The following is a 23690-nucleotide window of genomic DNA, read 5'->3' as shown; positions in this document are numbered from 1 at the left end:
CCCGAGCCGCTCGCCCGCGGCCTTCCCCCGGCTCCCCAGCTCCCGAGCTTCCACCACATGGGGCCCGCTCGGAACAGGGAGTGCTCCGAGGCGTCAGGGCCCAGGGCCCACGATCCCGGGACCCCCTCCTGGTCCTCCGCCCTGCCGCGGAGGTGGCGTTTTGGGTCCCTCGCCGCTCAGGCGCTCCCGCGAGGCCCCCTCTTGCCCCACCCACCCGGAGCCGTCAGGGCTGGCCAAGGGCGACCAGCCGGCCGGGCCGCGCGGGGCCTTTCTCTCCCAACGCCCCCAGCACGGTCGCGTGTCCCGACCAAGGCCCGTCCGGCCGGTGGGCAAGAGGGCGCGGGGGCGGGTAGCGGGTCGGGGGGGTGGCCCCGCTTTGCCCCGGGCTGCCACTAGAGGCGGCGGCCTGATCCCGGGTGAGAGGGGCTGAGAGAAACCCAGACACACCCCGCCACCACCAGGAGCAAATCCACTCCCCCACACACAGACACACCCGGGCGCGCTCGCACGCGCGGGCGCTCGCTCGCACACGCACGCACGCACGCGCGCGCGAACACGCACACACACACACACACACACACAGACTCACCCACTCAGACGCACACACACACACACAGACACACACACACGTACACACACACACGCGGCTTGAAGGAGAGCAAGGACGAGATGGATGGAGAGATAGAAACCGAGGGAGGGAGAGAGACAGCGATCGAGAGAGACAGGGGAGGGGGAGAGGGAAGGAGACAGACAGAGAGGCTGAGAAAGAGACAGGGACAGAGAAAGAGAGAGAGACAGAGAGACAGAGGGAAGACGACAGAAGTAGCGCGAGGTCCAGGGGGAAACCTAGAAGAGAGTGGCGGAGGGAGCTAGAGAGCGAGAGCGATAGAGCCTTCGAGAGGAAGCGCCCGGCTCCGGTAGGCAGCGCCCTTTTGAGCAGGCCGGGATAGGGTGGGGGGGGCTTGGGCTGCGCCAGAACACGGGGGCCAGGCGGTCCCTGTGAGAGGACCAACGGAGCGCTGAGACGGGCTTTTACTTGGCTGAATTGCTTGCTTTGGAGGTGGGTTTCGTAGGTTCCTTCCTTTCTTGGCACCACCCTGTGCTCTGGGTGCCTGGCGGCGGGCCCCGGGATTTGCAGAGTGCGCCCGCCCGCCCGTTTGGCGGGAGCCGTGGCACCGGGCGGGGCCGGAGGCCTGGGTCTCTGGCGTGTCCTCGGGACTGGTGTTGACACGAAGTGGGGGGCCGTTGGGAATCCGGGTGCACAGGGACAGTTTTCCTGGTGGCTGGCGAAGCAATGTCCTTCCCCCGGGTGAAGCAGCCCGTGCGTTCCGGAGCCGAGGTCTGGGCTGGCGCCTGTGGCACCCGCTGACCCTGCCCGCCCCTTCCCCCGGTTTGGAAGGTTGCGACGACGGCGCGCCGCCCGGTGGGTGAATTGAATGGCCTGGGCGTTCCGGGAGCGGGAAGGCACCGCGAACGGCAGGGGACCCGCGCCTGCGGCTCTGGGGTCCGGCCCCCTGCCCTCCCAGGCTGGAGCCGGGCTCCTGGCGGGGCGGCGGCGAGGCGGAAGCGGTGGGATGCTGCTGCCCGGCGTGCAGTAGGGGCGGACCCCCAGGAGGAGGTCCCCGGCTGGGCTGCGGCGGAGGTGTAGGTGGGCGATAAAGGGGGAGCAGAGCGAGGGGAGGTTGGGGAGCATGGCGACTGTAGGGGGAAGGGAGGCAGCGGGGAAGCCAAAAAAGCCTGCAGCAGGCCGGGCGGGCGCGGTGGCTCCCGCCTGTAATCCCAGCACTGTGGGTGGGAGGCCGAGGCGGGTGGATCACCAGGTGAGGAGGTGGAGACCATCCCGGCTAACAGGGTGAAACCCCGTCTCTACGCAAAATAGAAAAAAAATCAGCCGGGCGTGGTGGCGGGCGCCTGCAGTCCCAGCTACTCGGGAGGCTGGGGCCGGAGAAGGGCGTGAACCCGGGAGGCGGAGCTTGCAGTGAGCCGAGATGGCGCCGCTGCACTCCAGCCTGGGCGACAGAGCGAGACTCCGTCTGGAAGAAGAGGAAAGAAAAAGCAAAAAGCCAAAGAAAAAGCCTACAGCACCCGGTATTCCCAGGCGGTCTCCCATCCAAGTACTAACCAGGCCCGACCCTGCTTAGCTTCCGAGATCAGACGAGATCGGGCGCGTTCAGGGTGGTATGGCCGTAGACGCCGAGACAGGCGCCTGGCTGCCCCAAGAGCCCGGCCCAGCCATGCCCGCCGGATTGCAGCCGTCACCGCCAGCCCGGGGCCGCGGGGCTCGGATCGGGGACCCCCGAGCCCCTCGCCCGGGGCCTTCCCCCGGCTCCCCAGCTCCCGAGCTTCCACCACATGGGGCCCGCTCGGAACAGGGAGTGCTCCGAGGCGTCAGGGCCCAGGGCCCACGATCCCGGGACCCCCTCCTGGTCCTCCGCCCTGCCGCGGAGGTGGCGTTTTGCGTCCCTCGCCGCTCAGGCGCTCCCGCGAGGCCCCCTCTTGCCCCACCCACCCGGAGCCGTCAGGGCTGGCCAAGGGCGACCAGCCGGCCGGGCCGCGCGGGGCCTTTCTCTCCCAACGCCCCCAGCACGGTCGCGTGTCCCGACCAAGGCCGGTCCGGCCGGTGGGCAAGAGGGCGCGGGGGCGGGTAGCGGGTCGGGGGGGTGGCCCCGCTTTGCCCCGGGCTGCCACTAGAGGCGGCGGCCTGATCCCGGGTGAGAGGGGCTGAGAGAAACCCAGACACACCCCGCCACCACCAGGAGCAAATCCACTCCCCCACACACAGACACACCCGGGCGCGCTCGCACGCGCCGGCGCTCGCTCGCACACGCACGCACGCGCGCACACACACACACACACACAGACTCACCCACTCAGACACACACACACACACACACAGACTCACCCACTGAGACACACACACACACACACACACAGACACACACACGTACACACACACACGCGGCTTGAAGGAGAGCAAGGACGAGATGGATGGAGAGATAGAAACCGAGGGAGGGAGAGAGACAGCGATCGAGAGAGACAGGGGAGGGGGAGAGGGAAGGAGACAGACAGAGAGGCTGAGAAAGAGACAGGGACAGAGAAAGAGAGAGAGACAGAGAGACAGAGGGAAGACGACAGAAGTAGCGCGAGGTCCAGGGGGAAACCTAGAAGAGAGAGGCGGAGGGAGCTAGAGAGCGAGAGCGATAGAGCCTTCGAGAGGAAGCGCCCGTCTCCGGTAGGCAGCGCCCTTTTGAGCAGGCCGGGATAGGGTGGAGGGGGCTTGGGCTGCGCCAGAACACGGGGGCCAGGCGGTCCCTGTGAGAGGACCAACGGAGCGCTGAGACGGGCTTTTACTTGGCTGAATTGCTTGCTTTGGAGGTGGGTTTCGTAGGTTCCTTCCTTTCTTGGCACCACCCTGTGCTCTGGGTGCCTTGCGGCGGGCCCCGGGATTTGCAGAGTGCGCCCGCCCGCCCGTTTGGCGGGAGCCGTGGCACCGGGCGGGGCCGGAGGCCTGGGTCTCTGGCGTGTCCTCGGGACTGGTGTTGACACGAAGTGGGGGGCCGTTGGGAATCCGGGTGCACAGGGACTGTTTTCCTGGTGGCTGGCGAAGCAATGTCCTTCCCCCGGGTGAAGCAGCCCGTGCGTTCCGGAGCCGAGGTCTGGGCTGGCGCCTGTGGCACCCGCTGCCCCTGCCCGCCCCTTCCCCCGGTTTGGAAGGTTGCGACGACGGCGCGCCGCCCGGTGGGTGAATTGAATGGCCTGGGCGTTCCGGGAGCGGGAAGGCACCGCGAACGGCAGGGGACCCGCGCCTGCGGCTCTGGGGTCCGGCCCCCTGCCCTCCCAGGCTGGAGCCGGGCTCCTGGCGGGGCGGCGGCGAGGCGGAAGCGGTGGGATGCTGCTGCCCGGCGTGCAGTAGGGGCGGACCCCCAGGAGGAGGTCTCCGGCTGGGCTGCGGCGGAGGTGTAGGTGGGCGATAAAGGGGGAGCAGAGCGAGGGGAGGTTGGGGAGCATGGCGACTGTAGGGGGAAGGGAGGCAGCGGGGAAGCCAAAAAAGCCTGCAGCAGGCCGGGCGGGCGCGGTGGCTCCCGCCTGTAATCCCAGCACTGTGGGTGGGAGGCCGAGGCGGGTGGATCACCAGGTGAGGAGGTGGAGACCATCCCGGCTAACAGGGTGAAACCCCGTCTCTACGCAAAATAGAAAAAAAGTCAGCCGGGCGTGGTGGCGGGCGCCTGCAGTCCCAGCTACTCGGGAGGCTGGGGCCGGAGAAGGGCGTGAACCCGGGAGGCGGAGCTTGCAGTGAGCCGAGATGGCGCCGCTGCACTCCAGCCTGGGCGACAGAGCGAGACTCCGTCTGGAAGAAGAGGAAAGAAAAAGCAAAAAGCCAAAGAAAAAGCCTACAGCACCCGGTATTCCCAGGCGGTCTCCCATCCAAGTACTAACCAGGCCCGACCCTGCTTAGCTTCCGAGATCAGACGAGATCGGGCGCGTTCAGGGTGGTATGGCCGTAGACGCCGAGACAGGCGCCTGGCTGCCCCAAGAGCCCGGCCCAGCCATGCCCGCCGGATTGCAGCCGTCACCGCCAGCCCGGGGCCGCGGGGCTCGGATCGGGGACCCCCGAGCCGCTCGCCCGCGGCCTTCCCCCGGCTCCCCAGCTCCCGAGCTTCCACCACATGGGGCCCGCTCGGAACAGGGAGTGCTCCGAGGCGTCAGGGCCCAGGGCCCACGATCCCGGGACCCCCTCCTGGTCCTCCGCCCTGCCGCGGAGGTGGCGTTTTGCGTCCCTCGCCGCTCAGGCGCTCCCGCGAGGCCCCCTCTTGCCCCACCCACCCGGAGCCGTCAGGGCTGGCCAAGGGCGACCAGCCGGCCGGGCCGCGCGGGGCCTTTCTCTCCCAACGCCCCCAGCACGGTCGCGTGTCCCGACCAAGGCCGGTCCGGCCGGTGGGCAAGAGGGCGCGGGGGCGGGTAGCGGGTCGGGGGGGTGGCCCCGCTTTGCCCCGGGCTGCCACTAGAGGCGGCGGCCTGATCCCGGGTGAGAGGGGCTGAGAGAAACCCAGACACACCCCGCCACCACCAGGAGCAAATCCACTCCCCCACACACAGACACACCCGGGCGCGCTCGCACGCGCCGGCGCTCGCTCGCACACGCACGCACGCGCGCACACACACACACACACACAGACTCACCCACTCAGACACACACACACACACACACACACACAGACTCACCCACTGAGACACACACACACACACACACACAGACACACACACGTACACACACACACGCGGCTTGAAGGAGAGCAAGGACGAGATGGATGGAGAGATAGAAACCGAGGGAGGGAGAGAGACAGCGATCGAGAGAGACAGGGGAGGGGGAGAGGGAAGGAGACAGACAGAGAGGCTGAGAAAGAGACAGGGACAGAGAAAGAGAGAGAGACAGAGAGACAGAGGGAAGACGACAGAAGTAGCGCGAGGTCCAGGGGGAAACCTAGAAGAGAGAGGCGGAGGGAGCTAGAGAGCGAGAGCGATAGAGCCTTCGAGAGGAAGCGCCCGTCTCCGGCAGGCAGCGCCCTTTTGAGCAGGCCGGGATAGGGTGGAGGGGGCTTGGGCTGCGCCAGAACACGGGGGCCAGGCGGTCCCTGTGAGAGGACCAACGGAGCGCTGAGACGGGCTTTTACTTGGCTGAATTGCTTGCTTTGGAGGTGGGTTTCGTAGGTTCCTTCCTTTCTTGGCACCACCCTGTGCTCTGGGTGCCTTGCGGCGGGCCCCGGGATTTGCAGAGTGCGCCCGCCCGCCCGTTTGGCGGGAGCCGTGGCACCGGGCGGGGCCGGAGGCCTGGGTCTCTGGCGTGTCCTCGGGACTGGTGTTGACACGAAGTGGGGGGCCGTTGGGAATCCGGGTGCACAGGGACTGTTTTCCTGGTGGCTGGCGAAGCAATGTCCTTCCCCCGGGTGAAGCAGCCCGTGCGTTCCGGAGCCGAGGTCTGGGCTGGCGCCTGTGGCACCCGCTGCCCCTGCCCGCCCCTTCCCCCGGTTTGGAAGGTTGCGACGACGGCGCGCCGCCCGGTGGGTGAATTGAATGGCCTGGGCGTTCCGGGAGCGGGAAGGCACCGCGAACGGCAGGGGACCCGCGCCTGCGGCTCTGGGGTCCGGCCCCCTGCCCTCCCAGGCTGGAGCCGGGCTCCTGGCGGGGCGGCGGCGAGGCGGAAGCGGTGGGATGCTGCTGCCCGGCGTGCAGTAGGGGCGGACCCCCAGGAGGAGGTCTCCGGCTGGGCTGCGGCGGAGGTGTAGGTGGGCGATAAAGGGGGAGCAGAGCGAGGGGAGGTTGGGGAGCATGGTGACCGTAGGGGGAAGGGAGGCAGCGGGGAAGCCAAAAAAGCCTGCAGCAGGCCGGGCGGGCGCGGTGGCTCCCGCCTGTAATCCCAGCACTGTGGGTGGGAGGCCGAGGCGGGTGGATCACCAGGTGAGGAGGTAGAGACCATCCCGGCTAACAGGGTGAAACCCCGTCTCTACCCAAAATAGAAAAAAAATCAGCCGGGCGTGGTGGCGGGCGCCTGCAGTCCCAGCAGCTACTCGGGAGGCTGGGGCCGGAGAAGGGCGTGAACCCGGGAGGCGGAGCTTGCAGTGAGCCGAGATGGCGCCGCTGCACTCCAGCCTGGGCGACAGAGCGAGACTCCGTCTGGAAGAAGAGGAAAGAAAAAGCAAAAAGCCAAAGAAAAAGCCTACAGCACCCGGTATTCCCAGGCGGTCTCCCATCCAAGTACTAACCAGGCCCGACCCTGCTTAGCTTCCGAGATCAGACGAGATCGGGCACGTTCAGGGTGGTATGGCCGTAGACGCCGAGACAGGCGCCTGGCTGCCCCAAGAGCCCGGCCCAGCCATGCCCGCCGGATTGCAGCCGTCACCGCCAGCCCGGGGCCGCGGGGCTCGGATCGGGGACCCCCGAGCCGCTCGCCCGCGGCCTTCCCCCGGCTCCCCAGCTCCCGAGCTTCCACCACATGGGGCCCGCTCGGAACAGGGAGTGCTCCGAGGCGTCAGGGCCCAGGGCCCACGATCCCGGGACCCCCTCCTGGTCCTCCGCCCTGCCGCGGAGGTGGCGTTTTGGGTCCCTCGCCGCTCAGGCGCTCCCGCGAGGCCCCCTCTTGCCCCACCCACCCGGAGCCGTCAGGGCTGGCCAAGGGCGACCAGCCGGCCGGGCCGCGCGGGGCCTTTCTCTCCCAACGCCCCCAGCACGGTCGCGTGTCCCGACCAAGGCCCGTCCGGCCGGTGGGCAAGAGGGCGCGGGGGCGGGTAGCGGGTCGGGGGGGTGGCCCCGCTTTGCCCCGGGCTGCCACTAGAGGCGGCGGCCTGATCCCGGGTGAGAGGGGCTGAGAGAAACCCAGACACACCCCGCCACCACCAGGAGCAAATCCACTCCCCCACACACAGACACACCCGGGCGCGCTCGCACGCGCGGGCGCTCGCTCGCACACGCACGCACGCACGCGCGCGCGAACACGCACACACACACACACACACACACACAGACTCACCCACTCAGACGCACACACACACACACAGACACACACACACGTACACACACACACGCGGCTTGAAGGAGAGCAAGGACGAGATGGATGGAGAGATAGAAACCGAGGGAGGGAGAGAGACAGCGATCGAGAGAGACAGGGGAGGGGGAGAGGGAAGGAGACAGACAGAGAGGCTGAGAAAGAGACAGGGACAGAGAAAGAGAGAGAGACAGAGAGACAGAGGGAAGACGACAGAAGTAGCGCGAGGTCCAGGGGGAAACCTAGAAGAGAGTGGCGGAGGGAGCTAGAGAGCGAGAGCGATAGAGCCTTCGAGAGGAAGCGCCCGGCTCCGGTAGGCAGCGCCCTTTTGAGCAGGCCGGGATAGGGTGGAGGGGGCTTGGGCTGCGCCAGAACACGGGGGCCAGGCGGTCCCTGTGAGAGGACCAACGGAGCGCTGAGACGGGCTTTTACTTGGCTGAATTGCTTGCTTTGGAGGTGGGTTTCGTAGGTTCCTTCCTTTCTTGGCACCACCCTGTGCTCTGGGTGCCTTGCGGCGGGCCCCGGGATTTGCAGAGTGCGCCCGCCCGCCCGTTTGGCGGGAGCCGTGGCACCGGGCGGGGCCGGAGGCCTGGGTCTCTGGCGTGTCCTCGGGACTGGTGTTGACACGAAGTGGGGGGCCGTTGGGAATCCGGGTGCACAGGGACAGTTTTCCTGGTGGCTGGCGAAGCAATGTCCTTCCCCCGGGTGAAGCAGCCCGTGCGTTCCGGAGCCGAGGTCTGGGCTGGCGCCTGTGGCACCCGCTGACCCTGCCCGCCCCTTCCCCCGGTTTGGAAGGTTGCGACGACGGCGCGCCGCCCGGTGGGTGAATTGAATGGCCTGGGCGTTCCGGGAGCGGGAAGGCACCGCGAACGGCAGGGGACCCGCGCCTGCGGCTCTGGGGTCCGGCCCCCTGCCCTCCCAGGCTGGAGCCGGGCTCCTGGCGGGGCGGCGGCGAGGCGGAAGCGGTGGGATGCTGCTGCCCGGCGTGCAGTAGGGGCGGACCCCCAGGAGGAGGTCCCCGGCTGGGCTGCGGCGGAGGTGTAGGTGGGCGATAAAGGGGGAGCAGAGCGAGGGGAGGTTGGGGAGCATGGCGACTGTAGGGGGAAGGGAGGCAGCGGGGAAGCCAAAAAAGCCTGCAGCAGGCCGGGCGGGCGCGGTGGCTCCCGCCTGTAATCCCAGCACTGTGGGTGGGAGGCCGAGGCGGGTGGATCACCAGGTGAGGAGGTGGAGACCATCCCGGCTAACAGGGTGAAACCCCGTCTCTACGCAAAATAGAAAAAAAGTCAGCCGGGCGTGGTGGCGGGCGCCTGCAGTCCCAGCTACTCGGGAGGCTGGGGCCGGAGAAGGGCGTGAACCCGGGAGGCGGAGCTTGCAGTGAGCCGAGATGGCGCCGCTGCACTCCAGCCTGGGCGACAGAGCGAGACTCCGTCTGGAAGAAGAGGAAAGAAAAAGCAAAAAGCCAAAGAAAAAGCCTACAGCACCCGGTATTCCCAGGCGGTCTCCCATCCAAGTACTAACCAGGCCCGACCCTGCTTAGCTTCCGAGATCAGACGAGATCGGGCGCGTTCAGGGTGGTATGGCCGTAGACGCCGAGACAGGCGCCTGGCTGCCCCAAGAGCCCGGCCCAGCCATGCCCGCCGGATTGCAGCCGTCACCGCCAGCCCGGGGCCGCGGGGCTCGGATCGGGGACCCCCGAGCCGCTCGCCCGCGGCCTTCCCCCGGCTCCCCAGCTCCCGAGCTTCCACCACATGGGGCCCGCTCGGAACAGGGAGTGCTCCGAGGCGTCAGGGCCCAGGGCCCACGATCCCGGGACCCCCTCCTGGTCCTCCGCCCTGCCGCGGAGGTGGCGTTTTGCGTCCCTCGCCGCTCAGGCGCTCCCGCGAGGCCCCCTCTTGCCCCACCCACCCGGAGCCGTCAGGGCTGGCCAAGGGCGACCAGCCGGCCGGGCCGCGCGGGGCCTTTCTCTCCCAACGCCCCCAGCACGGTCGCGTGTCCCGACCAAGGCCGGTCCGGCCGGTGGGCAAGAGGGCGCGGGGGCGGGTAGCGGGTCGGGGGGGTGGCCCCGCTTTGCCCCGGGCTGCCACTAGAGGCGGCGGCCTGATCCCGGGTGAGAGGGGCTGAGAGAAACCCAGACACACCCCGCCACCACCAGGAGCAAATCCACTCCCCCACACACAGACACACCCGGGCGCGCTCGCACGCGCCGGCGCTCGCTCGCACACGCACGCACGCGCGCACACACACACACACACACAGACTCACCCACTCAGACACACACACACACACACACACACACAGACTCACCCACTGAGACACACACACACACACACACACAGACACACACACGTACACACACACACGCGGCTTGAAGGAGAGCAAGGACGAGATGGATGGAGAGATAGAAACCGAGGGAGGGAGAGAGACAGCGATCGAGAGAGACAGGGGAGGGGGAGAGGGAAGGAGACAGACAGAGAGGCTGAGAAAGAGACAGGGACAGAGAAAGAGAGAGAGACAGAGAGACAGAGGGAAGACGACAGAAGTAGCGCGAGGTCCAGGGGGAAACCTAGAAGAGAGAGGCGGAGGGAGCTAGAGAGCGAGAGCGATAGAGCCTTCGAGAGGAAGCGCCCGTCTCCGGCAGGCAGCGCCCTTTTGAGCAGGCCGGGATAGGGTGGAGGGGGCTTGGGCTGCGCCAGAACACGGGGGCCAGGCGGTCCCTGTGAGAGGACCAACGGAGCGCTGAGACGGGCTTTTACTTGGCTGAATTGCTTGCTTTGGAGGTGGGTTTCGTAGGTTCCTTCCTTTCTTGGCACCACCCTGTGCTCTGGGTGCCTTGCGGCGGGCCCCGGGATTTGCAGAGTGCGCCCGCCCGCCCGTTTGGCGGGAGCCGTGGCACCGGGCGGGGCCGGAGGCCTGGGTCTCTGGCGTGTCCTCGGGACTGGTGTTGACACGAAGTGGGGGGCCGTTGGGAATCCGGGTGCACAGGGACTGTTTTCCTGGTGGCTGGCGAAGCAATGTCCTTCCCCCGGGTGAAGCAGCCCGTGCGTTCCGGAGCCGAGGTCTGGGCTGGCGCCTGTGGCACCCGCTGCCCCTGCCCGCCCCTTCCCCCGGTTTGGAAGGTTGCGACGACGGCGCGCCGCCCGGTGGGTGAATTGAATGGCCTGGGCGTTCCGGGAGCGGGAAGGCACCGCGAACGGCAGGGGACCCGCGCCTGCGGCTCTGGGGTCCGGCCCCCTGCCCTCCCAGGCTGGAGCCGGGCTCCTGGCGGGGCGGCGGCGAGGCGGAAGCGGTGGGATGCTGCTGCCCGGCGTGCAGTAGGGGCGGACCCCCAGGAGGAGGTCTCCGGCTGGGCTGCGGCGGAGGTGTAGGTGGGCGATAAAGGGGGAGCAGAGCGAGGGGAGGTTGGGGAGCATGGTGACCGTAGGGGGAAGGGAGGCAGCGGGGAAGCCAAAAAAGCCTGCAGCAGGCCGGGCGGGCGCGGTGGCTCCCGCCTGTAATCCCAGCACTGTGGGTGGGAGGCCGAGGCGGGTGGATCACCAGGTGAGGAGGTAGAGACCATCCCGGCTAACAGGGTGAAACCCCGTCTCTACCCAAAATAGAAAAAAAATCAGCCGGGCGTGGTGGCGGGCGCCTGCAGTCCCAGCAGCTACTCGGGAGGCTGGGGCCGGAGAAGGGCGTGAACCCGGGAGGCGGAGCTTGCAGTGAGCCGAGATGGCGCCGCTGCACTCCAGCCTGGGCGACAGAGCGAGACTCCGTCTGGAAGAAGAGGAAAGAAAAAGCAAAAAGCCAAAGAAAAAGCCTACAGCACCCGGTATTCCCAGGCGGTCTCCCATCCAAGTACTAACCAGGCCCGACCCTGCTTAGCTTCCGAGATCAGACGAGATCGGGCGCGTTCAGGGTGGTATGGCCGTAGACGCCGAGACAGGCGCCTGGCTGCCCCAAGAGCCCGGCCCAGCCATGCCCGCCGGATTGCAGCCGTCACCGCCAGCCCGGGGCCGCGGGGCTCGGATCGGGGACCCCCGAGCCGCTCGCCCGCGGCCTTCCCCCGGCTCCCCAGCTCCCGAGCTTCCACCACATGGGGCCCGCTCGGAACAGGGAGTGCTCCGAGGCGTCAGGGCCCAGGGCCCACGATCCCGGGACCCCCTCCTGGTCCTCCGCCCTGCCGCGGAGGTGGCGTTTTGGGTCCCTCGCCGCTCAGGCGCTCCCGCGAGGCCCCCTCTTGCCCCACCCACCCGGAGCCGTCAGGGCTGGCCAAGGGCGACCAGCCGGCCGGGCCGCGCGGGGCCTTTCTCTCCCAACGCCCCCAGCACGGTCGCGTGTCCCGACCAAGGCCCGTCCGGCCGGTGGGCAAGAGGGCGCGGGGGCGGGTAGCGGGTCGGGGGGGTGGCCCCGCTTTGCCCCGGGCTGCCACTAGAGGCGGCGGCCTGATCCCGGGTGAGAGGGGCTGAGAGAAACCCAGACACAACCCGCCACCACCAGGAGCAAATCCACTCCCCCACACACAGACACACCCGGGCGCGCTCGCACGCGCGGGCGCTCGCTCGCACACGCACGCACGCACGCGCGCGCGAACACGCACACACACACACACACACACACACAGACTCACCCACTCAGACGCACACACACACACACAGACACACACACACGTACACACACACACGCGGCTTGAAGGAGAGCAAGGACGAGATGGATGGAGAGATAGAAACCGAGGGAGGGAGAGAGACAGCGATCGAGAGAGACAGGGGAGGGGGAGAGGGAAGGAGACAGACAGAGAGGCTGAGAAAGAGACAGGGACAGAGAAAGAGAGAGAGACAGAGAGACAGAGGGAAGACGACAGAAGTAGCGCGAGGTCCAGGGGGAAACCTAGAAGAGAGTGGCGGAGGGAGCTAGAGAGCGAGAGCGATAGAGCCTTCGAGAGGAAGCGCCCGGCTCCGGTAGGCAGCGCCCTTTTGAGCAGGCCGGGATAGGGTGGAGGGGGCTTGGGCTGCGCCAGAACACGGGGGCCAGGCGGTCCCTGTGAGAGGACCAACGGAGCGCTGAGACGGGCTTTTACTTGGCTGAATTGCTTGCTTTGGAGGTGGGTTTCGTAGGTTCCTTCCTTTCTTGGCACCACCCTGTGCTCTGGGTGCCTTGCGGCGGGCCCCGGGATTTGCAGAGTGCGCCCGCCCGCCCGTTTGGCGGGAGCCGTGGCACCGGGCGGGGCCGGAGGCCTGGGTCTCTGGCGTGTCCTGGGGACTGGTGTTGACACGAAGTGGGGGGCCGTTGGGAATCCGGGTGCACAGGGACAGTTTTCCTGGTGGCTGGCGAAGCAATGTCCTTCCCCCGGGTGAAGCAGCCCGTGCGTTCCGGAGCCGAGGTCTGGGCTGGCGCCTGTGGCACCCGCTGACCCTGCCCGCCCCTTCCCCCGGTTTGGAAGGTTGCGACGACGGCGCGCCGCCCGGTGGGTGAATTGAATGGCCTGGGCGTTCCGGGAGCGGGAAGGCACCGCGAACGGCAGGGGACCCGCGCCTGCGGCTCTGGGGTCCGGCCCCCTGCCCTCCCAGGCTGGAGCCGGGCTCCTGGCGGGGCGGCGGCGAGGCGGAAGCGGTGGGATGCTGCTGCCCGGCGTGCAGTAGGGGCGGACCCCCAGGAGGAGGTCCCCGGCTGGGCTGCGGCGGAGGTGTAGGTGGGCGATAAAGGGGGAGCAGAGCGAGGGGAGGTTGGGGAGCATGGCGACTGTAGGGGGAAGGGAGGCAGCGGGGAAGCCAAAAAAGCCTGCAGCAGGCCGGGCGGGCGCGGTGGCTCCCGCCTGTAATCCCAGCACTGTGGGTGGGAGGCCGAGGCGGGTGGATCACCAGGTGAGGAGGTGGAGACCATCCCGGCTAACAGGGTGAAACCCCGTCTCTACGCAAAATAGAAAAAAAGTCAGCCGGGCGTGGTGGCGGGCGCCTGCAGTCCCAGCTACTCGGGAGGCTGGGGCCGGAGAAGGGCGTGAACCCGGGAGGCGGAGCTTGCAGTGAGCCGAGATGGCGCCGCTGCACTCCAGCCTGGGCGACAGAGCGAGACTCCGTCTGGAAGAAGAGGAAAGAAAAAGCAAAAAGCCAAAGAAAAAGCCTACAGCACCCGGTATTCCCAGGCGGTCTCCCATCCAAGTACTAACCAGGCCCGACCCTGCTTAGCTTCCGAGATCAGACGAGATCGGGCGCGTTCAGGGTGGTATGGCCGTAGACGCCGAGACAGGCGCCTGGCTGCCCCAAGAGCCCGGCCCAGCCATGCCCGCCGGATTGCAGCCGTCACCGCCAGCCCGGGGCCGCGGGGCTCGGATCGGGGACCCCCGAGCCGCTCGCCCGCGGCCTTCCCCCGGCTCCCCAGCTCCCGAGCTTCCACCACATGGGGCCCGCTCGGAACAGGGAGTGCTCCGAGGCGTCAGGGCCCAGGGCCCACGATCCCGGGACCCCCTCCTGGTCCTCCGCCCTGCCGCGGAGGTGGCGTTTTGCGTCCCTCGCCGCTCAGGCGCTCCCGCGAGGCCCCCTCTTGCCCCACCCACCCGGAGCCGTCAGGGCTGGCCAAGGGCGACCAGCCGGCCGGGCCGCGCGGGGCCTTTCTCTCCCAACGCCCCCAGCACGGTCGCGTGTCCCGACCAAGGCCGGTCCGGCCGGTGGGCAAGAGGGCGCGGGGGCGGGTAGCGGGTCGGGGGGGTGGCCCCGCTTTGCCCCGGGCTGCCACTAGAGGCGGCGGCCTGATCCCGGGTGAGAGGGGCTGAGAGAAACCCAGACACACCCCGCCACCACCAGGAGCAAATCCACTCCCCCACACACAGACACACCCGGGCGCGCTCGCACGCGCCGGCGCTCGCTCGCACACGCACGCACGCGCGCACACACACACACACACACAGACTCACCCACTCAGACACACACACACACACACACACACACAGACTCACCCACTGAGACACACACACACACACACACACAGACACACACACGTACACACACACACGCGGCTTGAAGGAGAGCAAGGACGAGATGGATGGAGAGATAGAAACCGAGGGAGGGAGAGAGACAGCGATCGAGAGAGACAGGGGAGGGGGAGAGGGAAGGAGACAGACAGAGAGGCTGAGAAAGAGACAGGGACAGAGAAAGAGAGAGAGACAGAGAGACAGAGGGAAGACGACAGAAGTAGCGCGAGGTCCAGGGGGAAACCTAGAAGAGAGAGGCGGAGGGAGCTAGAGAGCGAGAGCGATAGAGCCTTCGAGAGGAAGCGCCCGTCTCCGGCAGGCAGCGCCCTTTTGAGCAGGCCGGGATAGGGTGGAGGGGGCTTGGGCTGCGCCAGAACACGGGGGCCAGGCGGTCCCTGTGAGAGGACCAACGGAGCGCTGAGACGGGCTTTTACTTGGCTGAATTGCTTGCTTTGGAGGTGGGTTTCGTAGGTTCCTTCCTTTCTTGGCACCACCCTGTGCTCTGGGTGCCTTGCGGCGGGCCCCGGGATTTGCAGAGTGCGCCCGCCCGCCCGTTTGGCGGGAGCCGTGGCACCGGGCGGGGCCGGAGGCCTGGGTCTCTGGCGTGTCCTCGGGACTGGTGTTGACACGAAGTGGGGGGCCGTTGGGAATCCGGGTGCACAGGGACTGTTTTCCTGGTGGCTGGCGAAGCAATGTCCTTCCCCCGGGTGAAGCAGCCCGTGCGTTCCGGAGCCGAGGTCTGGGCTGGCGCCTGTGGCACCCGCTGCCCCTGCCCGCCCCTTCCCCCGGTTTGGAAGGTTGCGACGACGGCGCGCCGCCCGGTGGGTGAATTGAATGGCCTGGGCGTTCCGGGAGCGGGAAGGCACCGCGAACGGCAGGGGACCCGCGCCTGCGGCTCTGGGGTCCGGCCCCCTGCCCTCCCAGGCTGGAGCCGGGCTCCTGGCGGGGCGGCGGCGAGGCGGAAGCGGTGGGATGCTGCTGCCCGGCGTGCAGTAGGGGCGGACCCCCAGGAGGAGGTCTCCGGCTGGGCTGCGGCGGAGGTGTAGGTGGGCGATAAAGGGGGAGCAGAGCGAGGGGAGGTTGGGGAGCATGGTGACCGTAGGGGGAAGGGAGGCAGCGGGGAAGCCAAAAAAGCCTGCAGCAGGCCGGGCGGGCGCGGTGGCTCCCGCCTGTAATCCCAGCACTGTGGGTGGGAGGCCGAGGCGGGTGGATCACCAGGTGAGGAGGTAGAGACCATCCCGGCTAACAGGGTGAAACCCCGTCTCTACCCAAAATAGAAAAAAAATCAGCCGGGCGTGGTGGCGGGCGCCTGCAGTCCCAGCAGCTACTCGGGAGGCTGGGGCCGGAGAAGGGCGTGAACCCGGGAGGCGGAGCTTGCAGTGAGCCGAGATGGCGCCGCTGCACTCCAGCCTGGGCGACAGAGCGAGACTCCGTCTGGAAGAAGAGGAAAGAAAAAGCAAAAAGCCAAAGAAAAAGCCTACAGCACCCGGTATTCCCAGGCGGTCTCCCATCCAAGTACTAACCAGGCCCGACCCTGCTTAGCTTCCGAGATCAGACGAGATCGGGCGCGTTCAGGGTGGTATGGCCGTAGACGCCGAGACAGGCGCCTGGCTGCCCCAAGAGCCCGGCCCAGCCATGCCCGCCGGATTGCAGCCGTCACCGCCAGCCCGGGGCCGCGGGGCTCGGATCGGGGACCCCCGAGCCGCTCGCCCGCGGCCTTCCCCCGGCTCCCCAGCTCCCGAGCTTCCACCACATGGGGCCCGCTCGGAACAGGGAGTGCTCCGAGGCGTCAGGGCCCAGGGCCCACGATCCCGGGACCCCCTCCTGGTCCTCCGCCCTGCCGCGGAGGTGGCGTTTTGGGTCCCTCGCCGCTCAGGCGCTCCCGCGAGGCCCCCTCTTGCCCCACCCACCCGGAGCCGTCAGGGCTGGCCAAGGGCGACCAGCCGGCCGGGCCGCGCGGGGCCTTTCTCTCCCAACGCCCCCAGCACGGTCGCGTGTCCCGACCAAGGCCCGTCCGGCCGGTGGGCAAGAGGGCGCGGGGGCGGGTAGCGGGTCGGGGGGGTGGCCCCGCTTTGCCCCGGGCTGCCACTAGAGGCGGCGGCCTGATCCCAGGTGAGAGGGGCTGAGAGAAACCCAGACACACCCCGCCACCACCAGGAGCAAATCCACTCCCCCACACACAGACACACCCGGGCGCGCTCGCACGCGCGGGCGCTCGCTCGCACACGCACGCACGCACGCGCGCGCGAACACGCACACACACACACACACACACACAGACTCACCCACTCAGACGCACACACACACACACAGACACACACACACGTACACACACACACGCGGCTTGAAGGAGAGCAAGGACGAGATGGATGGAGAGATAGAAACCGAGGGAGGGAGAGAGACAGCGATCGAGAGAGACAGGGGAGGGGGAGAGGGAAGGAGACAGACAGAGAGGCTGAGAAAGAGACAGGGACAGAGAAAGAGAGAGAGACAGAGAGACAGAGGGAAGACGACAGAAGTAGCGCGAGGTCCAGGGGGAAACCTAGAAGAGAGTGGCGGAGGGAGCTAGAGAGCGAGAGCGATAGAGCCTTCGAGAGGAAGCGCCCGGCTCCGGTAGGCAGCGCCCTTTTGAGCAGGCCGGGATAGGGTGGAGGGGGCTTGGGCTGCGCCAGAACACGGGGGCCAGGCGGTCCCTGTGAGAGGACCAACGGAGCGCTGAGACGGGCTTTTACTTGGCTGAATTGCTTGCTTTGGAGGTGGGTTTCGTAGGTTCCTTCCTTTCTTGGCACCACCCTGTGCTCTGGGTGCCTGGCGGCGGGCCCCGGGATTTGCAGAGTGCGCCCGCCCGCCCGTTTGGCGGGAGCCGTGGCACCGGGCGGGGCCGGAGGCCTGGGTCTCTGGCGTGTCCTCGGGACTGGTGTTGACACGAAGTGGGGGGCCGTTGGGAATCCGGGTGCACAGGGACAGTTTTCCTGGTGGCTGGCGAAGCAATGTCCTTCCCCCGGGTGAAGCAGCCCGTGCGTTCCGGAGCCGAGGTCTGGGCTGGCGCCTGTGGCACCCGCTGACCCTGCCCGCCCCTTCCCCCGGTTTGGAAGGTTGCGACGACGGCGCGCCGCCCGGTGGGTGAATTGAATGGCCTGGGCGTTCCGGGAGCGGGAAGGCACCGCGAACGGCAGGGGACCCGCGCCTGCGGCTCTGGGGTCCGGCCCCCTGCCCTCCCAGGCTGGAGCCGGGCTCCTGGCGGGGCGGCGGCGAGGCGGAAGCGGTGGGATGCTGCTGCCCGGCGTGCAGTAGGGGCGGACCCCCAGGAGGAGGTCCCCGGCTGGGCTGCGGCGGAGGTGTAGGTGGGCGATAAAGGGGGAGCAGAGCGAGGGGAGGTTGGGGAGCATGGCGACTGTAGGGGGAAGGGAGGCAGCGGGGAAGCCAAAAAAGCCTGCAGCAGGCCGGGCGGGCGCGGTGGCTCCCGCCTGTAATCCCAGCACTGTGGGTGGGAGGCCGAGGCGGGTGGATCACCAGGTGAGGAGGTGGAGACCATCCCGGCTAACAGGGTGAAACCCCGTCTCTACGCAAAATAGAAAAAAAATCAGCCGGGCGTGGTGGCGGGCGCCTGCAGTCCCAGCTACTCGGGAGGCTGGGGCCGGAGAAGGGCGTGAACCCGGGAGGCGGAGCTTGCAGTGAGCCGAGATGGCGCCGCTGCACTCCAGCCTGGGCGACAGAGCGAGACTCCGTCTGGAAGAAGAGGAAAGAAAAAGCAAAAAGCCAAAGAAAAAGCCTACAGCACCCGGTATTCCCAGGCGGTCTCCCATCCAAGTACTAACCAGGCCCGACCCTGCTTAGCTTCCGAGATCAGACGAGATCGGGCGCGTTCAGGGTGGTATGGCCGTAGACGCCGAGACAGGCGCCTGGCTGCCCCAAGAGCCCGGCCCAGCCATGCCCGCCGGATTGCAGCCGTCACCGCCAGCCCGGGGCCGCGGGGCTCGGATCGGGGACCCCCGAGCCCCTCGCCCGGGGCCTTCCCCCGGCTCCCCAGCTCCCGAGCTTCCACCACATGGGGCCCGCTCGGAACAGGGAGTGCTCCGAGGCGTCAGGGCCCAGGGCCCACGATCCCGGGACCCCCTCCTGGTCCTCCGCCCTGCCGCGGAGGTGGCGTTTTGCGTCCCTCGCCGCTCAGGCGCTCCCGCGAGGCCCCCTCTTGCCCCACCCACCCGGAGCCGTCAGGGCTGGCCAAGGGCGACCAGCCGGCCGGGCCGCGCGGGGCCTTTCTCTCCCAACGCCCCCAGCACGGTCGCGTGTCCCGACCAAGGCCGGTCCGGCCGGTGGGCAAGAGGGCGCGGGGGCGGGTAGCGGGTCGGGGGGGTGGCCCCGCTTTGCCCCGGGCTGCCACTAGAGGCGGCGGCCTGATCCCGGGTGAGAGGGGCTGAGAGAAACCCAGACACACCCCGCCACCACCAGGAGCAAATCCACTCCCCCACACACAGACACACCCGGGCGCGCTCGCACGCGCCGGCGCTCGCTCGCACACGCACGCACGCGCGCACACACACACACACACAGACTCACCCACTCAGACACACACACACACACACACAGACTCACCCACTGAGACACACACACACACACACACACAGACACACACACGTACACACACACACGCGGCTTGAAGGAGAGCAAGGACGAGATGGATGGAGAGATAGAAACCGAGGGAGGGAGAGAGACAGCGATCGAGAGAGACAGGGGAGGGGGAGAGGGAAGGAGACAGACAGAGAGGCTGAGAAAGAGACAGGGACAGAGAAAGAGAGAGAGACAGAGAGACAGAGGGAAGACGACAGAAGTAGCGCGAGGTCCAGGGGGAAACCTAGAAGAGAGAGGCGGAGGGAGCTAGAGAGCGAGAGCGATAGAGCCTTCGAGAGGAAGCGCCCGTCTCCGGTAGGCAGCGCCCTTTTGAGCAGGCCGGGATAGGGTGGAGGGGGCTTGGGCTGCGCCAGAACACGGGGGCCAGGCGGTCCCTGTGAGAGGACCAACGGAGCGCTGAGACGGGCTTTTACTTGGCTGAATTGCTTGCTTTGGAGGTGGGTTTCGTAGGTTCCTTCCTTTCTTGGCACCACCCTGTGCTCTGGGTGCCTTGCGGCGGGCCCCGGGATTTGCAGAGTGCGCCCGCCCGCCCGTTTGGCGGGAGCCGTGGCACCGGGCGGGGCCGGAGGCCTGGGTCTCTGGCGTGTCCTCGGGACTGGTGTTGACACGAAGTGGGGGGCCGTTGGGAATCCGGGTGCACAGGGACTGTTTTCCTGGTGGCTGGCGAAGCAATGTCCTTCCCCCGGGTGAAGCAGCCCGTGCGTTCCGGAGCCGAGGTCTGGGCTGGCGCCTGTGGCACCCGCTGCCCCTGCCCGCCCCTTCCCCCGGTTTGGAAGGTTGCGACGACGGCGCGCCGCCCGGTGGGTGAATTGAATGGCCTGGGCGTTCCGGGAGCGGGAAGGCACCGCGAACGGCAGGGGACCCGCGCCTGCGGCTCTGGGGTCCGGCCCCCTGCCCTCCCAGGCTGGAGCCGGGCTCCTGGCGGGGCGGCGGCGAGGCGGAAGCGGTGGGATGCTGCTGCCTGGCGTGCAGTAGGGGCGGACCCCCAGGAGGAGGTCTCCGGCTGGGCTGCGGCGGAGGTGTAGGTGGGCGATAAAGGGGGAGCAGAGCGAGGGGAGGTTGGGGAGCATGGTGACCGTAGGGGGAAGGGAGGCAGCGGGGAAGCCAAAAAAGCCTGCAGCAGGCCGGGCGGGCGCGGTGGCTCCCGCCTGTAATCCCAGCACTGTGGGTGGGAGGCCGAGGCGGGTGGATCACCAGGTGAGGAGGTAGAGACCATCCCGGCTAACAGGGTGAAACCCCGTCTCTACCCAAAATAGAAAAAAAGTCAGCCGGGCGTGGTGGCGGGCGCCTGCAGTCCCAGCTACTCGGGAGGCTGGGGCCGGAGAAGGGCGTGAACCCGGGAGGCGGAGCTTGCAGTGAGCCGAGATGGCGCCGCTGCACTCCAGCCTGGGCGACAGAGCGAGACTCCGTCTGGAAGAAGAGGAAAGAAAAAGCAAAAAGCCAAAGAAAAAGCCTACAGCACCCGGTATTCCCAGGCGGTCTCCCATCCAAGTACTAACCAGGCCCGACCCTGCTTAGCTTCCGAGATCAGACGAGATCGGGCGCGTTCAGGGTGGTATGGCCGTAGACGCCGAGACAGGCGCCTGGCTGCCCCAAGAGCCCGGCCCAGCCATGCCCGCCGGATTGCAGCCGTCACCGCCAGCCCGGGGCCGCGGGGCTCGGATCGGGGACCCCCGAGCCGCTCGCCCGCGGCCTTCCCCCGGCTCCCCAGCTCCCGAGCTTCCACCACATGGGGCCCGCTCGGAACAGGGAGTGCTCCGAGGCGTCAGGGCCCAGGGCCCACGATCCCGGGACCCCCTCCTGGTCCTCCGCCCTGCCGCGGAGGTGGCGTTTTGCGTCCCTCGCCGCTCAGGCGCTCCCGCGAGGCCCCCTCTTGCCCCACCCACCCGGAGCCGTCAGGGCTGGCCAAGGGCGACCAGCCGGCCGGGCCGCGCGGGGCCTTTCTCTCCCAACGCCCCCAGCACGGTCGCGTGTCCCGACCAAGGCCGGTCCGGCCGGTGGGCAAGAGGGCGCGGGGGCGGGTAGCGGGTCGGGGGGGTGGCCCCGCTTTGCCCCGGGCTGCCACTAGAGGCGGCGGCCTGATCCCGGGTGAGAGGGGCTGAGAGAAACCCAGACACACCCCGCCACCACCAGGAGCAAATCCACTCCCCCACACACAGACACACCCGGGCGCGCTCGCACGCGCCGGCGCTCGCTCGCACACGCACGCACGCGCGCACACACACACACACAGACTCACCCACTCAGACACACACACACACACACACACACACAGACTCACCCACTGAGACACACACACACACACACACACAGACACACACACGTACACACACACACGCGGCTTGAAGGAGAGCAAGGACGAGATGGATGGAGAGATAGAAACCGAGGGAGGGAGAGAGACAGCGATCGAGAGAGACAGGGGAGGGGGAGAGGGAAGGAGACAGACAGAGAGGCTGAGAAAGAGACAGGGACAGAGAAAGAGAGAGAGACAGAGAGACAGAGGGAAGACGACAGAAGTAGCGCGAGGTCCAGGGGGAAACCTAGAAGAGAGAGGCGGAGGGAGCTAGAGAGCGAGAGCGATAGAGCCTTCGAGAGGAAGCGCCCGTCTCCGGCAGGCAGCGCCCTTTTGAGCAGGCCGGGATAGGGTGGAGGGGGCTTGGGCTGCGCCAGAACACGGGGGCCAGGCGGTCCCTGTGAGAGGACCAACGGAGCGCTGAGACGGGCTTTTACTTGGCTGAATTGCTTGCTTTGGAGGTGGGTTTCGTAGGTTCCTTCCTTTCTTGGCACCACCCTGTGCTCTGGGTGCCTTGCGGCGGGCCCCGGGATTTGCAGAGTGCGCCCGCCCGCCCGTTTGGCGGGAGCCGTGGCACCGGGCGGGGCCGGAGGCCTGGGTCTCTGGCGTGTCCTCGGGACTGGTGTTGACACGAAGTGGGGGGCCGTTGGGAATCCGGGTGCACAGGGACTGTTTTCCTGGTGGCTGGCGAAGCAATGTCCTTCCCCCGGGTGAAGCAGCCCGTGCGTTCCGGAGCCGAGGTCTGGGCTGGCGCCTGTGGCACCCGCTGCCCCTGCCCGCCCCTTCCCCCGGTTTGGAAGGTTGCGACGACGGCGCGCCGCCCGGTGGGTGAATTGAATGGCCTGGGCGTTCCGGGAGCGGGAAGGCACCGCGAACGGCAGGGGACCCGCGCCTGCGGCTCTGGGGTCCGGCCCCCTGCCCTCCCAGGCTGGAGCCGGGCTCCTGGCGGGGCGGCGGCGAGGCGGAAGCGGTGGGATGCTGCTGCCCGGCGTGCAGTAGGGGCGGACCCCCAGGAGGAGGTCTCCGGCTGGGCTGCGGCGGAGGTGTAGGTGGGCGATAAAGGGGGAGCAGAGCGAGGGGAGGTTGGGGAGCATGGTGACCGTAGGGGGAAGGGAGGCAGCGGGGAAGCCAAAAAAGCCTGCAGCAGGCCGGGCGGGCGCGGTGGCTCCCGCCTGTAATCCCAGCACTGTGGGTGGGAGGCCGAGGCGGGTGGATCACCAGGTGAGGAGGTAGAGACCATCCCGGCTAACAGGGTGAAACCCCGTCTCTACCCAAAATAGAAAAAAAATCAGCCGGGCGTGGTGGCGGGCGCCTGCAGTCCCAGCAGCTACTCGGGAGGCTGGGGCCGGAGAAGGGCGTGAACCCGGGAGGCGGAGCTTGCAGTGAGCCGAGATGGCGCCGCTGCACTCCAGCCTGGGCGACAGAGCGAGACTCCGTCTGGAAGAAGAGGAAAGAAAAAGCAAAAAGCCAAAGAAAAAGCCTACAGCACCCGGTATTCCCAGGCGGTCTCCCATCCAAGTACTAACCAGGCCCGACCCTGCTTAGCTTCCGAGATCAGACGAGATCGGGCGCGTTCAGGGTGGTATGGCCGTAGACGCCGAGACAGGCGCCTGGCTGCCCCAAGAGCCCGGCCCAGCCATGCCCGCCGGATTGCAGCCGTCACCGCCAGCCCGGGGCCGCGGGGCTCGGATCGGGGACCCCCGAGCCGCTCGCCCGCGGCCTTCCCCCGGCTCCCCAGCTCCCGAGCTTCCACCACATGGGGCCCGCTCGGAACAGGGAGTGCTCCGAGGCGTCAGGGCCCAGGGCCCACGATCCCGGGACCCCCTCCTGGTCCTCCGCCCTGCCGCGGAGGTGGCGTTTTGGGTCCCTCGCCGCTCAGGCGCTCCCGCGAGGCCCCCTCTTGCCCCACCCACCCGGAGCCGTCAGGGCTGGCCAAGGGCGACCAGCCGGCCGGGCCGCGCGGGGCCTTTCTCTCCCAACGCCCCCAGCACGGTCGCGTGTCCCGACCAAGGCCCGTCCGGCCGGTGGGCAAGAGGGCGCGGGGGCGGGTAGCGGGTCGGGGGGGTGGCCCCGCTTTGCCCCGGGCTGCCACTAGAGGCGGCGGCCTGATCCCGGGTGAGAGGGGCTGAGAGAAACCCAGACACACCCCGCCACCACCAGGAGCAAATCCACTCCCCCACACACAGACACACCCGGGCGCGCTCGCACGCGCGGGCGCTCGCTCGCACACGCACGCACGCACGCGCGCGCGAACACGCACACACACACACACACACACACACACA

The 23690-nt window shown here is 68.2% G+C and overlaps 10 non-coding genes across 10 annotated transcripts; all 10 read right to left on the bottom strand.

Moving 5' to 3' along the window:
• Nucleotides 1–2073: 2073 nt before the first annotated feature.
• LOC129052560 (5S ribosomal RNA) lies at nucleotides 2074–2192 on the bottom strand. The gene has a single exon (XR_008517618.1). It is a non-coding gene; the product is annotated as a 5S ribosomal RNA (ribosomal RNA).
• Nucleotides 2193–4388: 2196 nt separating this feature from the next.
• Nucleotides 4389–4507, bottom strand: LOC129052559 (5S ribosomal RNA). The gene has a single exon (XR_008517615.1). It is a non-coding gene; the product is annotated as a 5S ribosomal RNA (ribosomal RNA).
• Nucleotides 4508–6712: 2205 nt separating this feature from the next.
• LOC129052615 (5S ribosomal RNA) lies at nucleotides 6713–6831 on the bottom strand. The gene has a single exon (XR_008517690.1). It is a non-coding gene; the product is annotated as a 5S ribosomal RNA (ribosomal RNA).
• A 2178-nt stretch (nucleotides 6832–9009) lies between these two features.
• On the bottom strand, nucleotides 9010–9128 carry LOC129052558 (5S ribosomal RNA). The gene has a single exon (XR_008517614.1). It is a non-coding gene; the product is annotated as a 5S ribosomal RNA (ribosomal RNA).
• Nucleotides 9129–11333: 2205 nt separating this feature from the next.
• LOC129052557 (5S ribosomal RNA) lies at nucleotides 11334–11452 on the bottom strand. The gene has a single exon (XR_008517613.1). It is a non-coding gene; the product is annotated as a 5S ribosomal RNA (ribosomal RNA).
• Nucleotides 11453–13630: 2178 nt separating this feature from the next.
• LOC129052552 (5S ribosomal RNA) lies at nucleotides 13631–13749 on the bottom strand. Its single transcript, XR_008517611.1, has one exon. It is a non-coding gene; the product is annotated as a 5S ribosomal RNA (ribosomal RNA).
• Nucleotides 13750–15954: 2205 nt separating this feature from the next.
• Nucleotides 15955–16073, bottom strand: LOC129052549 (5S ribosomal RNA). The gene has a single exon (XR_008517607.1). It is a non-coding gene; the product is annotated as a 5S ribosomal RNA (ribosomal RNA).
• A 2176-nt stretch (nucleotides 16074–18249) lies between these two features.
• LOC129052545 (5S ribosomal RNA) lies at nucleotides 18250–18368 on the bottom strand. Its single transcript, XR_008517606.1, has one exon. It is a non-coding gene; the product is annotated as a 5S ribosomal RNA (ribosomal RNA).
• A 2194-nt stretch (nucleotides 18369–20562) lies between these two features.
• LOC129052544 (5S ribosomal RNA) lies at nucleotides 20563–20681 on the bottom strand. The gene has a single exon (XR_008517604.1). It is a non-coding gene; the product is annotated as a 5S ribosomal RNA (ribosomal RNA).
• A 2201-nt stretch (nucleotides 20682–22882) lies between these two features.
• On the bottom strand, nucleotides 22883–23001 carry LOC129052542 (5S ribosomal RNA). The gene has a single exon (XR_008517600.1). It is a non-coding gene; the product is annotated as a 5S ribosomal RNA (ribosomal RNA).
• Between the last annotated feature and the right edge of the window lie 689 nt (nucleotides 23002–23690).

Source organism: Pongo abelii, chromosome 1, assembly GCF_028885655.2.
Source record: "Pongo abelii isolate AG06213 chromosome 1, NHGRI_mPonAbe1-v2.0_pri, whole genome shotgun sequence".
NCBI classification, from domain to species: Eukaryota; Metazoa; Chordata; class Mammalia; order Primates; family Hominidae; genus Pongo; species Pongo abelii.
This window is presented reverse-complemented; position numbering and strand designations above follow the sequence as displayed.